This window comes from Solenopsis invicta, chromosome 9 (assembly GCF_016802725.1).
Source record: "Solenopsis invicta isolate M01_SB chromosome 9, UNIL_Sinv_3.0, whole genome shotgun sequence".
Taxonomy (NCBI): domain Eukaryota; kingdom Metazoa; phylum Arthropoda; class Insecta; order Hymenoptera; family Formicidae; genus Solenopsis; species Solenopsis invicta.
Window position 1 is genome coordinate 9,865,691 of NC_052672.1, and position 15,995 is coordinate 9,881,685.

The following is a 15,995-nucleotide window of genomic DNA, read 5'->3' on the forward strand; positions in this document are numbered from 1 at the left end:
ATACGCATACGTCTTATTCGAGAAAGAGAGAAAGACCATCGTAAATGGATACAGGTGCTCGCCGCGTTACTCGGACGCTTCGCGAGGACTTCCAGGAGGGGGCAGACGATAAACACGACTAAACTGCGTTCTGCGGCGATGCTTTATTGGCTTTTATCGAGTTTTAAGCAGCAAATTCCTTTATGGAAACGCCATTAATTTTACGATGCGGGCATATTTAGCCCACGGCTTCTCATAAAATCATACTTTGGTCGCGATAAAATTAAAACATTGGTAGGGGCCCTGCTAGAGCAAAGTTGGCATCGTAAAAATGCGATAGAGGGGAAAGATTAAGTAGTTATGTGACGTTATATACACATAACTACTTAATCTTACATACATACATATACAAATATAATATACGTTATAAAAATTAAACATAGAAAAATTGTTAATAAAAATAGTCATAAAAAATTTTTTCAAAAAAGAATGTGTGTGTGTGTGTGTGTGTGTGTGTGTGTGTGTGTGTGTGTGATAAAGTTGAAGTTATTTATAACATCGTTATTTTTATCGTTATTTTTCTTTGTTTATAATGGTAATGATAACGTCATAACATTTTTACAATAACTAATGCAGTTACTTTTATCGTTCCTATTATCCTTTGGTACTATTATCTTTATACCTATTCAACAAATTCGCGAACCTCTTCAATGTTCCAATGCATATGGTAATCGATATGCAGATCAAAGGTAACTTGTAATAAATGCAATTATAATATATATATATATATATATATATATATATATATATTATTTTAAATATTGAAAAATATTTAGTTTATATTTTACCCTACATTCCGACAATTATTTTTCCAGAACTCTCTTAGAAAGTCTATAATACTTCAGTACTAATAACCAATACTGAAATACATTCTTAATAACGATATTAATGCTTAAAAACAAAGAAAGATTTCATTATATATTATTTCATTAAATTAAATATATTCTTTGTATATAATTTCTGAATACTTATCATATATTGTATTAATTTTAATTGCTCCTTTGTGCAATTTTCATTTAGTCTTTCATGAAAAAAAAACAAGATATTTATTTTAGTGTTTAGATCAATAAATAAATTATAATCACAAAAAGCTCAATAAATAAGTTCAAAAGAAAATAAGAATATAAAAATCGTTTAATTGTATTTATTTACAAGTTTGATGAAGAGGTAGCATTACAAATTAAATCAACGTTTTTACTTACACTAATAAAACTCTAATACATATTTATACAGAAATTCATTTTGATCTCTTACTCGTTTAAAAGTTATATATTTAAAACTGAGGCAACATATGGTCATTTCGCTGCAAAATCCATTACAAATCAAATTTTTTATTATTTTTTCTTTGTAGCTAGTTTCAGGACCAAAATTCAGGGCATTTAGGATCAAAAATATTGTTTGTCGATTAAAAAAAAAAAAGAATAAACTTAGCCTTTAATTTTCATATTTTGATAACCTTTCGTATTATACAACGAACTAAAATAACTTTCAGTCTGATCTACCTATTTTAATTTCAAAGCAATTAGCTTTATGGAAATTTCAAGTCTCATATCTTAATACTATCTGATGACGCATTCCTACATTTTATAAATAAAACTTCACTACATAAGATATTATATAAAATTTATACGTGTTACACGCAATCGCAATATCATTATATAAATTCATTTTATTAATGAAATCTTAATAACCATCGCACGCATGCGAATAATCCGCAACATATCGTAAATGAAATTTTGCTTGCTGCAAAATAATATTCTTTGCGATGCCGCGAGCTTTTTATATTGAATAACACGATAATAAATAAAGAGGGCTGCATTTTAACCAGACAATCTGTAAAACAGATACTTAACACGTTCTTTTTCTGGCGCACCGCCACGCAAGTGCGTCCCGCGTTGTCGAAAGGTAGCGTATCAGTGTAGGTGGTGAATAATGAATGGTAACGTCGAGACAACTTGCTGGACCAGCGTCGACGACGTGGATCAGGTCGGCGGTGTATATACGGCCAGGGAGGCGCAGTTACAGCACGAGTTCCGGGTGAAACGACATGAAAAATTAACGGGTCCGCGTTTTGACATTGCGTCAAACTTTCGTTGTACAGCGTGATAGATTGTTCTATGGATGGTAGATTATTCCGTACGGCCGCCTGCAGTAAGAGGAGGGGAAAAAGCGAGAAAGAGAGAGAAAGCGAGGTTGAGAGCTCGGGCGGGCGAAAGACGGTTTTGAATTTCTCGGCTAACGACCGGCGGACAAATTCGAATTTTACGAGGGACACCTCGCGGCGGTATTGTCAGCTGCCCGTCGAGCGCGTTCAGCGAACGAATCGTGGCCCAGGTCCTCCGTTGGACAAGTATTTTTTCGTGAGATTTATCACTGCGTCAGAAAGAATGTATAAAAGTGATCTCGGTCAATGGGCGAATTGAAATACCACAATATTTTATCTTTCAATATTATTCAATGTACCTTTAGAAGGATACAAATGACACGTTATAATCGTAGTAATAGCAATTTAATACTGCCATCAATCAAGCTGTTCGTGTCTCTCGAAATTCTACGTTTTCAATGAGGGCACAATGAGGTATCCGAAATACGTAAACGCAGCTACTACGATCTGGTCGCTACGAGAAGTGGCAAATAATCTTCCTGGAAGCGCGCGAGGTTTTTCTGTCTGCCGTGGAAAAAGAAATACGCCTGCTGTAAATGTTTCTCGCAAGAAGGGCGGGCCATAATTTCTCGCCTCTGCGGTAGAATCACCCGCACAGTTCGTAATCCTTTTCCACTTTAACGCGTATACGACGCATCGCGCAACCGTGTTGCAATGCGCGGTGCGGTGCCAAGCCGAGGGTAGAGATCGAGAGGAGGGAACGGAGAGGACGGCACGTGGATGGGCACATCGCGATATTTCATTCGGCGTACGATCCCGCGAATTCGCGTTCTCAAAGACTTCAAAGGGAACCTCTGCGAGGTACCGGATGTCCGGCTGCTTGCGACACCGTACCCGCTTTGTGTACCGGCCCATCGGGAAGAGAAGAGAAGAGAAGAGAAGGAGGAGAACGGGACCAGACGAGAGAAGAACGAGGGAATTTGAGAGAGAGAAAGAGAGAGAAAGAGAGAGAGAGGACAGAAACCGGAGATAGACGAGGAGAAGAGCGCTCGGCGTGGTACTCGAATTCGTCCGTGGCTTGTCGGCTGGCAAGTACGACGTAAGTCACCTACTAAACTGGCGGCTAAGTAAAGGGGGAGGGCATAATTCACCGCTGGTTAATTGGCGAGCGTTTTCACGCCAGCCGCCGCTCTGTCAAAGCAGCTACAGTCTAGAACACAGGGAGAGGAGTGGCGACGACACGGGGCGCTGCTTTTCTCTTGAGAACGAAAGAAACGGAGAAAAGACGAGGCTGAAGCGCGCGTATCATCACCAACACACCATTGAGAACGCGTGCTGCGAAATCCTCGGTCTTCTTTATCTTTCTCTCTCTCTCTCTCTCTTTTCGTCTCTCTTCCTATCTCGGCCGCGTCGGTCGTCCCTGCTTATAAATACTGCATCTCTCGCAAGGAAAGGAATAAAAGAACGAATCGGAGGAGGGCCGGGGGAGGGGATTGGGGAAGAAGGTAAAAAGAAGTTGCTTCTGGCAGTCGACAACTGCGACAGACGACGACGACACCGACGCTGCGCGGCACGAATACGGAGGATGCTTCGCGGCGCTTCGTTAAGAGAGACGCGGCAATATGACTTATTTAATCGCCCGAGATGAACGTTAATGTTCTTCCACGAGGCGCCCTCGCGAATGTTTGGAGGATTACGCGCGTCGCGTCGACGGGGCGTTGGCCGCGCGATTTACGACAGTCGTAAGTAACGCGCGATACGTTCTCGCAGCGGCGGCGAAGCGTGGCGCGATCGGAGCAAAACGCAAAAATGTATGAAGTCGGATCGTACTAAGTGTTTCTTCATTCGTCCTTATCAAAGATGAAGAAACGTATTTGCAATGTCAAGCGAATAATGTTAATAGCTTTCTATCTCAAACGCTGTTAACCCTCCGTCTGGGTATGTTTTTGTTCAATTTTTTTTTTGTCCAAGTTCTTACTATTTTAGCTTTCAAAAGATCTGGAAAATTTCAGGGTTATTATTAAACATTTTTATTACATTATTAAATAACTTTTTTTTAAATTTAAATATTAAAACCTTTACTTAGTAAAAATTTCCTTTATTTTAAAGAAATTAGAATAAAATTTTGCCTGTGCTAAAAAAGACTCAGATTGCAGACGGAGGATTAAATATTGAAAAGTTCAAATTTAAACCAATTTCTTAAGTTAAATAACGTTTTGTTATTTTTAACTTCTATATGCATATTGAAATTAATTATTTTATAAACGTGTGATTAAAAAAACAATTACATTTAATCAATCAATTTGGGCGATTAAATTACTTACAATTAGCTATGCTATAAATGAATGTATACAGTGTTTATATTAACATATGTATATTAACGTATCGAACAAATAATAAACAAAATTTTATTCAAATTTAATATATTTCTTGAATTAAATTATTTAACTTCAGTGTTTTAGTAAAATAATAACATATTGAGTAGAAGCAGAACAATACAGGAATAATTGAAAACTTAAGTCGGATATAGTTCAATATTACAAATTTAAGAATATATCGGACATACAGTCTCTGTAAAGTAATAAAATTTTGAAATGTTTAATACTATCACTTCACATCAACTATACATACATACATACATACATACATACATACATACATATATATATATATATATATATATATATATATATATATACATATAATGTGTGTGTGTGTGTGTGTGTATGTGTGTAAAAGTTGTGTAAATAAGATTACATTTTTATTTAATAACTTACTTTTATAGTCTGCTCTATTTACTGTATTTATGAAAAATTAAATTATTTTTATTGTGATTGTTTAGTTATTTTGTAAATAAATAAATAAATTTTGTTTATTTTACAGAACTGATCTCTGTATCGGGCAATGAAACTATTGTACATAAATCATCTTGAATATTTAAAGTACTTAAATAAAAAAATTCAAATTTTTTTCATTATTTCTTACTTCATTATTAATTATACTTTCATTAAAACATATGTCTCTATTTCTTATTGAAATAATTTTTTATCCAGATAGAAAATGGCCGCCAAATTTTTTCTTACTTTCAAAAGCAATATAAAACAACGATTTTTTCATAATTTTATAAATATTTTGAGAAATGTCCTATTCATCCTTAAGAGAAAATATTACCATTTATCAATTGTTAATATCACTACTTAAACTATCGATTAGTGGATATGGACAGTACGGCTATTTTTCTTCGAAAGCCAGTCACTAACCGCCTCTGAGGCACGAGTGGTCCTTTGGTTCACGTAACAGAAACGCAACTTATAGCTAGCGAGAGTTTCGGCAGCATGGACACGCGCGCCTAATTATATCGACGATTTGTGTTTGCCTTCCGAGAAGGCGACGTGCTCGTAGGAACAACGTGAATAGTGATCGTGATCGCCCCTCTTTCTCCCTCAATCAGAAAATGGATTCATAATAAAATCACTTAAACCTCGAATTTGATCTGGCACAAGTAAAAATTTTTACTCAAATTTCTTTAAGATGAAGAAAATCTTTCTTAAATAAAGGTTTCAATATTTAAATAAAAAAAAACTATTTAATAATGCAAGAGAGATATCGAAAAATAAAATAAATTTTTTCAGACTTTTTTAAATCTGAGACAGTAAAATTTTGAACAAAACTACTGAACAATTATCAAGAATAATATTTTATCAACATTTTAAAACTCCGTATACAAGGCAAGGAAATGGACTCTTTCTTCTTCCCTCGATTGTATTTCGAAGCGTACCTTTCAGAAATTATTAATTTTAAATTTCGGAACATCCGTCTTACTTTTGATTTATTTGTCAAACCACGATCAATTCGCACAGCGGGACGTCGATCCGCATCCGGGCCCCGCGAACGAAAAACTGTATTTAATTAGTGGGTCCGTCGAAAGCAGTCAATGGCGACGACGATGACGGCGCTCCAGAGGAGCCGCGATCAGGAATACGACATGCAGAATGGCGATCACGATCCGCACTAGTTCAGGGATCGCGCGCAAAAACCGAGTCCTCCGTCCGTTCGCGCATGTCGACGGACGCAACATCGATGGATGACGAGTCAATCGAGAACCGGTGTGCACCGTCCGGAGATGGACGCGTCGGCGTTCCGTCTGCCATTCCAGTGTCCGCCGATGACGGACTTTTTGGAGGGCGAACGCGGGGGGCAAAAACGCGAACGCGGTCGCGGGGGTTATGATTGATACCGGTGCGAGAATGCTTATAAAATTGCCGAGCGAGATGCGGCCGACGCTTTTTCCTCCAGGCGCGAATGTACGATTGATGCGAGAGAAATCGTCGCTGTGGAATCTTGGAGACTTTATTACAACTCGCGGGAAGCGGGAGACAAATTAAAGTTAAAGGAAGAAAGAGCGTAACGCGTAGACTACATTACTCTCGAATTACTAATTTTAATTATACATGGTTTTATTTATATAAATTTTTAGATATTATCTCTACTTTATTTCTTTACTCTAGCTTTATCTAGATTATCATAATGTATACTATTTAAAAATTTATACAGATAAAATCACATTTTATCTTTTATCTATATAAATTAAAATTACATCGTCACCTAATTTGAGATACATTTACACGTAATTTATTTTACTCTTATTTAGATGAACGGCAAACACTGCTTATAACTATGTCAATTACAGATACATGAACTGCCTTTTCAGTGATAATACACTGATTCCGATCAGTGAAAGTACCTTCTTTAAATTACTGAAGGACAGTAAATAATCAATGATGATCACAGTTATAAGTACAGCACTGTAAATCAGTAAGATTTCACTGATTTAAGTTTAGAGAGAACAATAAAAAAAAAATGTTTAAAAAAAGAGAGAATCATTTTACGAACAACACTTTCCCCGAGGTAAATTAAATTTTAAACAGCACGCTTTTGCTTTCAAGTCTTTACATACTGGGCGACGCTTTGATTTCCATTAACATCAAAGTTGCGTGTGCAAAGGGATATTGGCCCCGCGCAATCGTTTCCAGCAGTGTCGTCGACCCCAGACAGGACATTGCATCCTCGCGAGGATATACACGAGCAGCTAGAACCACGCGCGGTTTCGATGTTTGTCGGCGTGTCACGCCGCGGTCACGTCTTAATCAGTGTCTGGCCAGGACTTCCAGCGGGCCCGCTGGGGCAAGAAGCTCGTCGGGGGCCCCGGCTAAACGTGCCGAATGTTAATTACGCCAGCGGGGATCCGCGCGCGCGCGCAGGGGGCACTATCAGACCCCCGAGTGAAAAAGTTCTCGTTCGAATCTCGCCGATCTTCATCTCGTGCTGCCTCGCGTCAGCTGTATATACTATTTCATTACCGAGAAATTATAAAATCGACGTCGTTTTTTTTCTTTACACGCCGCGACTTCGGCGGTGGTGCACGGGAATTAATTTTATCAACTTCTCGCACAACCGAGATTAAAATTTCAATTAGCTGCAAATATCCAATTCAGCTCCACGTTCTCCTTCTGCGAATGCAGGAGATTTTACGCTCCAAGTTTTATGCGATCCTCCGCGACTCTCCCCGCGTTTGTTTCGAAGTTTGTTGTGACACAGACCCAGTCCCTACATCGTAATGTAATTAGTAGCGCCGTGCGCGCGTGCGCGCGCGCGCAAAGCGGAGGGTGTCCTCTCGCCGCTTCTGGACGAGCGCGGGGGTGGTGACTAACGGTCGTTCTATTAATGTTTGTTTTCCACGTGCGTCGTACACGCGCGCGATGTATTTCGGAGCCCGCCGCGATTTACGGCCGTATCACATTTTTCCACGTGTAACCGTCGATCTTCCTTCCGTCCCATCCGCTCGCTCGGCTCCCGCGTGTGTTCTCGCCCGCGCGACGTTTCTAATCGCGCGTCGAGCAGTTGGCCGAATCGGTGTAAAAATAAGTGACGTTTATTATGCGAGAATATCGAGAGAGAAAGAGGGGGAGGGAGGAGAGGAAGAACGGAGAAAGATAGAGAGAGAGAGCGGGAGAGAGAACGACGGTGCGTGTCACAACAGCGTCGAGGCGCGAAGCGTCAAAGTGGATTTATGATATTTTCCCAGCGTCACCTCTCGCGCGATACTCCGCGCGGCCTAAAAACGACAAGAGCGCGCGCAAAGGCGGCGCGCGCTCTTTGATGTCGCGCTTCTTACGCGCCCTGCGCATGATGCATCGCCGCGCTTGACGCGCGCGCCTTGCTTAGGACCTTTAAACAAATCGTCGACTTCTTTGTCGCGCGCGACTCGTGCGCAGATTAATTGAGGAAGCCGGCTTCCTAGATCCCCTGATTTATCGCGATCAACGAAGTTATCTGTGGCCAGTGACAATCCGCGATAATCCGCGCGATAAGTATCTCGACGAGACACTTTGGAGCCCCCTTCAAGCGATTCTTATAATTGGATCTATTTTTATGCAAGCAGTTCGTGAATTTTCGAAGCGCGCATAAATCACAATCACGGCGGACACCTCTCGGGATATAAATCATAAACGCGTGTGCGAGTTTACACGAAGGCCCCCTCGCACGTGGAAGTGACTAATATTACAAATTAGCAAGACAAATACAGTCTCTCGCGTCGGGCGGGGCGAACGACTTCTTCGGAATTTTGAATAATCGACGAGACGGGCTCGCGTATACCGCGAGACTTTCGTCGAGTGACAATTAATAATAAATAATTAGACGCGATTCGTTTAGAATATTCAGGATAATTGCGCGCGACGGACGCTCGGGCGTGCGGGCTCGATCCGTTACTCCTCCGTTTAGCCGTCACGCGGGAAAAGGAAGCGTCGCGTCACCAAGGTCGTTACGTTGACGGATCCGTGCCTTCCGCGGGCCGCCGGAAGTAACGCGCGGTGGCGCCTCGCACACAAATCCCGATGGATGTTGCCACGCGGTTCCTCCCGACGATGTTCTTCTCCACGTGCGCGAACGCGAGCGCAAGGTGGAGCACAGAATGGAGCGAGAGTGTAAAAATAAATGTCGCGAGACACTCTCTTTTGGGGATTGTCGAAAATAAGATGTCTCAAGAAAAACTTGGGATCTTTCCCTCCCGTCGCGAATAACTTGGATACTATCCTATAATTGGATACACGCGGTTATTGAATTACGCCGCTTGACCGCGGCATTTTCGTATAGTCACGTTTGTGTCTATAGAAATTTCATATTGCGTACCTGTTAATACAGATGTATGTACGCGCGGCAGTGACGTGGCGCAGTGCGCCTCGAGATGTTTAGTCCTAAGCTAATAAACGGCCTCTCTTTCTCATGCCCTCTGTTATATAACATTAAATTTCTCGCCGTTGAAAGCTCCGTGCCAGCATGCTTGTGCAAATAGCGCGACACAAATCGTCGAGGTGTACCTCTGCCTCTTTCGTTGTTCGCGCACCAAGCTCGAGTTGTTCCTCTCGGTCCCGCGTCTCGCGCGCCCCGGCTTTCCGGGGCCAAAGAGGCCGGCGGAGAAGGGCGAGGAGTTCTCTCATCAATCACCGCGCAGTCCGCGGGCCCGTTTATTTTAAGTCGGCCGCGTTTTTAATACACGCGTCATTAACGCGTGCTGGCACCTAAGCGGCGACGGCGGCGAGGACGACGCCGACGTGCCGTTCAATTAAGCATGCGGTGCTCATAACGACGTAGAGGAAGCGTACGTATGTATGTACATCTCATCTCGCAGGCAGTCTCCAAGGTGGCGACCTTCGTTGCGCAAATTGTTTCCCGATCGCGGACAACGATCACACGGAAAGAATAAATTTGTTAAAATACAGAAAATAATTATGTTGAACTATTTGAAAAATTTTATCGGATGTTTGACTTGGTTGCTAGAATGTCAAAATTATTTTTCGATCGAAAAATCAAAATGCTTTAATCTATTTAAAAATTATGTACAGCTTATTTTAAGCGGAGCTAATATTATATTACAAACCTCAAATCGATCGATCTGGCAGTTTTTACATGGAAAGAATGATTTTGCTGAAATATCAAAAAAAATTTAGCAAGATACAGATCTAAAAATAATTTTGTTGGCTCATCAAAATAATTATGTAGATAGAACGTTCAAATGACGAGCAAAATTACAAAATGTTTTGACGTTCCAGCAACTAATTTGACTGTCATACATAATTATTTTGATGGCCCAACAAAATTATTTCCAGATCTGTATCCATTTTAATTTTTAGACACTTCAGTGAAGTTCTTTTTGTATAAAAAAAAATACATGTTTAAGTTAGAGTTTTATACATGGCATCTTACGATTATTTATTTTTTACACGAAGAAATAAAATTCTTCATGTAAAAAATAGATTTTTTTCACGAACAAGTTATGTCTGTTCAAGATCATCAAATTCTTTCAAGCTTTTATACTCTTGCTTATATATGAAACTATGAAAATATTGTTAATTTGATAATAATTTTTGTTCTATGAGATTGCATCGATCTCTAACACGAGATATGTAAAAAACAGTACAAAAGAAAACATCTTTATCATCTTAATAGATACCGCGAGATGAAACCTGATGATTTATTACATACTCCTTTTCCTTCTCCGTAGGTGAAAGGCGTTTATCTCCGAGGAACTTGTATCACGCAACAGGAGACTCTCGGATCATAGTAATAATTAGAAAGAAAAACTTTCAACCGTTTGTCGCAATTGATACCAAGTTGCAAACATTATAGCTATTCACATCTGGAAATGTCATCGATTAATAGACTACAAAATGTACCATTGAGTCTCGCTAAAGCAGCGACGTTCCGGCCAAACTCGCACATAATTTCCATTTTAATACCGTCGCCGTGTAGCGCTGGTCCGATATACTCGCCGCGAAGTTTCACGCGGGTATTTATCAAACCGCTGTTAAGCTCCGCGCGCGTCGATACGCATATACGCGCTCTCGCCGGTCTACGTATTTATTCGATGAGCCGCCGAATACGTAACGGCATTAACGCCCGAACTTACGGAGCGAAAGTTTTATCGCCACGGCACTCTGCTCCGTACAGCTGCGCATATACGTTCCGCGTAACATACGGGCGAACTATTTGGCCGGAAAGTCGTTAACTATTAGCGCCGACTTGACTTATGCGCGCGGAAAGACTTACGATCCGCTACGATCGTGCTCAATGCATTTATTTCCACCACTTGCTTGCGTAATACGTCAGATTGTCGTTACGTTCTTCCCACTTCTGCGTATGTTTACGGTAATCTATCGATAAACAAAAATTAAATGGCACTCCTAATGTTCATTTTTATACGAAAAGAATGATTTTGCTAAAGTGTCTACAAATTTGAATAGCTGGATGCAGATTTGATAATACCAATTTACAAAAAAATATATATTTTTTTAATTATTTTGAATCAAATAAGGTGCTTTTTACAGATTCTTGGATGCTAAAAATAATGCTGTAAGCCAATTTTCAACGGCACGTTGAATTTCAAAAATAATTTAATATTCAAAAAATAGCTTTTGCCAATATTTGAAATTTTTTTGTAAAAAAGTTTAATGTAGTCTTGATCAAAAATCATGAATGTATATTGTTCGTCCCTTATAAAATGTATTTTTTTTATTTCACTACTTTTAACCGTGATATTACCATTTAAATGTAGAGTTTTGTTGAGATAGTAAATATTTCACTTATGATTATGAAGTCATACTTTTGCAATATTCGTAGTTTGGTATTAGTTCACGTACACAGTAATTTATCCTAAGATAATAAATACCACTAAATATATTTATATATAGCGTGTCTTATTTTAACTGACCACTTAGAATTTTTCGAAACAAATGCATTTTCGAGAAAATGTTTCAGACTAGAATTGTATGATCTAAAGGAGGACAAATAATGATAAAATTATTTCTTTCTCACTGCTCGACGACTGAACCGCCGATCGAGCGTGCGCACTTACCTCAGAAGTAATTGCCAGATTTAATCTTTCATAGCGTGGCTAGAAAATAAGATATCGAAATAAGAAATTACATTTTATAGAGAATGAACAATACATTCATGACATTTGATCAGAATTTCAAGATAATGTTAAGCTTTTCTACATAAAAACTTCAAAAATCGCAAAAAGGCCATTAAATCTGAATTATTTTAAAAGCCTGACGTACTGCTAAAATTTAGTTTACGGTATCGTTTTATACATCCAAAAATCTATAAAAAACCTTGTCTGATTTAAAATAATTTTTGGATGTAAACTGGTGTAATTTTGCTAGACCATCAAATTAATTGTTCAAATGTCATGACTTTGCAGCATTGCTCATTATATTTGAGTGTTCCTTATGATTATTTTGATAATTCAGCAAAATTATTTTCAGATCTGTATCCAAGTAAATTTTTAGATTACTTCAGTAAAACTGTTCTTTCCCTGTACCAATGTAGTTGAGTTTTAATCCCAATTTAATTTATTTTCTCAAGAATTAAATTCTTAAAAATAAAAAGAAAAAAGAGAGAAACTTTTTAAAGTTCTATATTGGCAGAAATGGTCATATGAATGATACGCCGCAGTTTAATAATTATCGGTAATTTAAAAGCGACTTTGCGACTTGCGTTGCAAGGAGCACGCCAATCGAAAGATATCTGGCGTCGAGTGACATCTGCTCGGCGCGGCACGGTATGCGCTCCGCATTTCCGTCCTCTTTATGCCTTGTCACGACGTTGCGCGACATTTACGATGTCGCGTATACCCATCGCGTACGCCCACATAATTACTTGGCGCGCCAAAAGAGAGAAAGAGAAAGAGAAAGAGCGAGAGATCCCAATTAACACGCCCGGGTTTCTCTCTCCGGATGAATCGTGATCGTCCTGCACCGGGCGCATCCCCGATCGTCTGACGGAACGGGCTGTGCTCGCTTTCGATTAAAATTCATTAAAGCCGCTGAGATTAGTGCGGTTCTGGAAATGGACTTGGAAGGCCGCGCGACGCATATCAATCGGTCGAGGCGACGAGGAGCGGAGAAGGATGCATCAGAAAGAGAGAATAAGTGAAGGAAGAGAAGAAGGCCGAAGAAAGAGAGGCGAGAGGGCGGAACAAAAGGGAAGGAGAGAGAAAGAGTAAGTGAAAGAGAGAGAGAGAGAGAGAGAGAGAGAGAGAGAGAGAGAGAGAGAGAGAAAGACGGCCGGAGAGACCCGAGAAAGAAAGCCAGGGCGAGTCGCTAATGAGAGCGACAATTCAGTGTGTCGAGCGCAGGCAGCGCGCGGAATGCAGTCGGCTTCCAGCATTCAGAAATTTATTCCCGCCGCCTTCTGCCAGCTTCGTTTTATCGCCTGACAATATGCCGCTCCGAGAGGAAGAGAGAGAGTGGGAGAGAGAGAGAGAGAGAGAGAGAGAGAGAGAGAGAGAGAGAGAGAGAGAGAGAGAGACCAGTTCGCCGGAGAGCCCGTGTGTACTCGCGAAGTTACAAAATCGACGCCCGCCGCCGTTCTCCCGATGTGCGTCGAGCGGTACCCTGTGCGAGATCACCCGGGAGATTGATTTTTCTATCGGCGGAATCTGCATGCGGAATTATTGTCGACCGGTTTGCATTTCTACTCTCTCTCTCTCTTTCTCTTTCTCTCTCTGTCTCTATCGCACGATCGAGCCTTTTAATGCCGACCGCTGTTACACACGCTATATGTCACAACCTGCTAAAGCGATATTTATGGCGTAAAGTGTTAACTAGCCTAGTTGTGTTCTTGAGAACATTTTTGCCGTCGTACACCTTGCATGTTCGCATATACAGGTCGGGAAAGCACAATCAAATGAAATATAAAAATGAAAACGAACGATAAACGAAAGATGTATAGTCCAACCTTAAGACAAATGGCAGAAAAAAGTTGGTGAAATCATTCTTGGATCATGAGTACAACGATTAATTGTAAGAATTTATATATTGCGTGTGAAAGGGGAAACAAACAAAATGTATGAGCAGACGTGTTTATCCCCAAGTAATTAGTCTTTTCTACCACGAGAGCGCAGCGCGGGAAAGAGCATCCCCCAAGGAGACGCTTCACCCTTAGCGACGTCGAAATCTGGTAACCATTCGCCGACTTAACCGGAGTTTTACGAACGGCTTTGAGCGAGACAATGGCGGGGCTCCGGGTTTACATTATTTAATGCCTCGCAGTCGGTGGTCGGGGCGTTAATTAGGCGGCGCTCATATGCTAATACGGGGGACTAAGCTCCGCTTACTCTCGTAGTGGCTGCCATGAGCCAAGTACAAGCATACTGCGCTCATTCGGTTACTCGGTTACAGTACGCCAAGGTTCGTACTAGCCCTACGGTGTCGCACCTATTCGAGCACCCACACGCACGCACGCACGCGCACACACATACATACACACACGCACGCACACACACCCGCGTTGAAACTCTGCGCTCACACCGAGCCCGTCGAGCTATTTGTCTCGCTAATATCTCCTCTCGTTCCCTCCGCGCAATCGTCTTCCTTCTACGCTTCTAACAAGGTAACAAAAGCCAGCCTACCTCCCTCCGTTTCTCCCTCGTCCTCACCTTGAATTCGCCAATTCTCGCGATTCGACGTGTAAGCATCTACGTGAACAAGCTGCAGCGCTATTCTGACTCTTCGGAATATAATCGTCACAAAAGCACCTGAAAAGATTAAAGTGTCTGTTGTGAGATTGGCGACAGAATATGTAATACAATTTTACTATAATTTTTAGCCATTAAAGTATTATGTGATGAAAAAGGTACTTTCTTGATACAATCATGAGTCGCTCGATTCCAACCACTTTTTTATCTATTCAAAGTACTCTTCAGAAAATTTCTAAAGACTCATAAAACACTTTGAAAGAGAAATAAAATATATAATTTAATTATCCTTGAAATTTCGAGAAACTTCCATTGATAGAAATCGGTCGGACACGGAACACCCATGATGATATCTCAAGAGTTAATTGCAGCCTTGAAGAAAGTGTAGAAAACACATAATCTGATTCTCAACAAAGAGACAGTAATAATTGTTTATAAAACTAAAAGCTATCATAAGATTAGGAAAGTAAGGCCGGTTTTTATTCAAATGTGGGGACCGCAGACCAAGGGGGCAGTTCGCATTTCGCGTCGCGGGATTTTCGGCAAGCGGTCCGCCATCGATTGAACGTCAATTGTATTGCTATCGAGCCGCGCTGTATCATTATCAAACTGTATTGCGCTTCTATCAAACCGATATTGAATCGCTAACAGACGCGAAACTCCCCCCCCCCTCCCTTCCTCACACATTTGGATTAAAACTCAGCTTTACTTTGCTACTCATGAGCAATCATATAAAAATCATGAAACTAATGTCACCATCACGCTCTGTGTCATCTGATCAAAGTTACAGCGCATTATAGAAGGTTAGATCGGCGCATTACAGAAAGGAGCTACGATCTCTAATTTTTTACGCGTGAATGATGCCCAACGCCTCGGAGGCGTTTGGAGACCATATCGAGGGTCCGCGCCGTCTAAGATTTCCCCGATAGGACTGAATCCGTGACCTCCATCTAGATTGGTATCTAAATAGCCGATCCTCCGAAGGGATTCGTCATTCTAACACACATCTCGAAGGCAGAAGACACGAGAGAAGAACCGCGCTTCTCTTTCGCCTGATTTAATTTATTCGTCCTGAGATCGAAGAGGGACGTGATCGAGTCGTTTGAACACGGTCGATTGCGGATTTTGACATTTCTTATTTTCCGTTAGAAATATAATTTAGTTGAAATTATTTAAGCAACGTTCTTAACGTGTATTTTTTTTCTCAATACATTTCTACTAGTTAGAGAAATAATTCGAATTACTAAAAGTTTCGTCATTTTTCTTCGTCTGTCATCGCGTTTGTAGGAAATCAAAGGTCGAGCGGCGTACATA

The 15,995-nt window shown here is 40.6% G+C and overlaps 1 protein-coding gene across 3 annotated transcripts in view; it reads right to left on the bottom strand.

Annotated features, from left to right (window-relative positions):
• The window catches only part of LOC120358716, a 255,925-nt gene that overhangs the window by 19,682 nt on the left and 220,248 nt on the right, over positions 1-15,995 (bottom strand). For all 3 annotated transcript variants that reach the window (XM_039453809.1, XM_039453810.1, XM_039453808.1), the window contains one exon: positions 14,616-14,741. The gene's annotated coding sequence lies outside the window, so the exon portion shown is untranslated. The remainder of the gene's footprint in view (positions 1-14,615; positions 14,742-15,995) is intronic.